Below are 3,086 nucleotides of genomic sequence, written 5' to 3'. Positions count from 1 at the left end.
TTTTCTTCAAAATAAAGTAATGAATTAAAACTTCCCACAAATGCTCCTTTTTTGGCATGAAATTCGACATTTTTTAAAAATATATTTTATTGATTTTACAGAGAGGAAGGGAGAGAGATAGAGTTAGAAACATCGATGAGAGAGAAACATCAATCAGCTGCCTCTTGCACACCTCCTACTGGGGATGTGCCCGCAACCAAGGTACATGCCCTTGACCGGAATCGAACCTGGGACCTTTCAGTCCGCAGGCCGACGCTATATCCACTGAGCCAAACCGGTTACGGCTGAAATTCGACATTTTTAAGTGAAAAAATATCTATGATGTTAACACCTTCAGCAAATTTGACATATGAAGTTTTGAAGTTTGCTGTCAATACAACAAAATAGCATACATATCAAATCGCATATATCATATGTGTAACGGCATCTATTGAAAAAAAATCCTCATTATTAACCGGTACCCCTAGTATATTTTTATTGATTTCAGAGAGGAAGGGAGAGGGAGAGAGCGATAGAAACAGCAATGATGAGAGAGATGCCCCATACTGGGGATTGAGCCAGTAACCCTGGCACCCCGGGCACGTGCCCTGACCCAGAATAGAAAAGTAATCTCCTGATTCACAGATCAACACTCAACCACTGAGCCACGACTGCTGGGCTCAGCTTGATATTTTTAAAAAGGATTTTGAAACATTAAAATATTGTGTGTTACTAACACCAGCTAGTAATCACTGTGGTTTGGTTTGCTTCCATTTTATAATGGAAAATGTGTAGATCAGGTTTTCTAAGTGTCAGACATCAAGAATGTGTCCCTAATAATAACAGACTTTGATAATATATTTGTCATTTATTATATTCTAAATGTATTATGGGTGATAAATATATTATTTTCTTCCCACATTTTAAGTTCTTCTACCTGGCCCAATAATCAAATTGACAGAGACAGATTAACAGAAGAAAATCAAAGTTTTAATCCATTCACACGGGGAATTCACATAAGCATGAAAATTCCTAAGACAGTGAAGCAACATTGAGTATATATGACCTTTTGGACAAAGAAAAGAGGGGAGGGAACATGGGGAATTAGATTTCAGAAGTGAGAATGGATGATTTACAGGTAGTTGAAAAAGAGTAGAACACACATAGTAGGCAAATTATTGCTAGGCAACTCAGAAACAATGGAATGAGGTGGAGGGGGTGGGAGAATATATAGCTTATAGCCACCTGCCTGAAGCCCTCCTGTTTATCGTTCTTAATTCAAATTAGGCTAAGGTGAACATCCTAATGTTTCCTTTCTGAAGCAGGATTTTGTCTCTGAATCTCTTGTGCAGGAAAAGGTGAAGGGTCAAGATTCTTTCTGAGTCTTTTGTTTCTTAATAACCAGCTTAAAATCAATATCTCAAAAGGCAGCTTCAAGGTGGTGAAAGGAGTTTTTAGGGGTAAGATAGGCAGCTTTAGGGAGTTTTAGAAATAAAGAGTGTCCATGGGGGAGGACTGAAAAGTTGGGGGACTGGGAGCTACCAAAAGGCATGCATTCACAGAGAGAGAGAAAAGAGATACCCAAGGATAAGGGGAGAGGAATACACCCATTCACAGAACATAAGGGAAAAGCCACATGGAGTAGAGAAACAAAAGGGAGAAAGAGGAAAACAGATTTTCACAGGGGATAGCGAATTCTACCACAGAAGGGGGAGAAACAAAGGGGGACCCCAAGTAGGGTTTGAGCTTTGAAGCTGCTATAGTGACCAATCAGAGGGGATATCAGACACAGGAAATGCAACCTTTATAAACCTTAGGGAAAAAGGGGCTTAGTGGGTCACTCCTTTGGGACCCCCTTCCTACGTGGGAGTCTGTGCTTGTTTTCCAAAAATTTCCACCTTTCCATATACGACCTTTTGTCTGTGGCTTCATTCTTTGAATCCACCTAGACAAGAACCCGGGAAAAGAAATCACCTTTGCATCCTACCCAGAGGAAAACCATGTGTTTCAGTTTGGTTTCCGAGTTTCAGTGGCAAAACTTTGGTTCCATGTAGTATATATTATTCTAAATGAATAGAATTTTAAATAGGTCATTATCAAGATCAGACTTAGCAACTAAGGCTACATCTACATGATTAAAAGTACCACATGACAAATACATATTGTTAAACATGTTATATGTACTTCAAGAATATAAAATAACAAACCATAGTCTGAACCACATTTAATATTAAAAAGTATCAACATAATACCAAGGACATTCCACAAATCCTCTGCATAATGACACTCAAGAATAACTGGAAAATGTAATAAATATGTTTCTTCAGAATCAGTTTTTGGGAGTGGGGTAGAGGGGGTCAATGGGTGGGAGAAGGGGACATCTATAATACTTCAATAATAAAGAGAAATAAAAAAATTAAAAAATTAAATAGGGGAAATCAGTTTTCCCTCTGGACATAATATATATTTTTTAAATTCCTTCTCTCTGTGCTTAGGCTTAAGTCGTCAAATCACTCTTAAATACTTTCTTTCTGAAGAGACTTAAAGACAACAAGACATTGGAATCATTACCTTGTTTATCACAAACACCGACTCACCCCTTTCCTTTCATATCCTATTAGTCACCAAGTCTAGCATATTCTTTTTCTTCTGCAATATCCTTCCCTTTTGTCCCCTCTGTCACAACCCTTGTTCAGACCTTCATCACGGCTTTCCTGGATGGTTGCAATGATCTCTTAACTAATTTATTTGCCTTCAGTCTTTCACCATTTGATGATCAGTAAATTTTAAACAAAGAAAACAAAAAAAAATCACTATTTTACACACATTACCTTTTATTTAAATCCTTCAATGGCCCCTAATTGCCTAACAAAAATACCTGTAATTCCCCAGTTTCTTTTTTTTTAATTAAATCTTTGTTGTTCAGATTATTACAGTTTTTCCTCTTTTTCTCCCCCATAGCTCCCCTCTACCCGGTTCCCACACCACCCTCTGCCCTTACACTGTCCTCACACTGTCCTCATCCATAAGTGTACGATTTTTGTCCAGTCTCTTCCTGCTCCTCCCACACCCCTTTCCCCCCCGAGAATAGTCAGTCCACTCCCTTT

Source organism: Myotis brandtii, unplaced genomic scaffold, assembly GCF_000412655.1.
Source record: "Myotis brandtii unplaced genomic scaffold, ASM41265v1 scaffold39, whole genome shotgun sequence".
NCBI classification, from domain to species: Eukaryota; Metazoa; Chordata; class Mammalia; order Chiroptera; family Vespertilionidae; genus Myotis; species Myotis brandtii.
The sequence above is the reverse complement of the archived record's forward strand: the minus strand, read 5'-3'. Positions refer to the sequence as shown.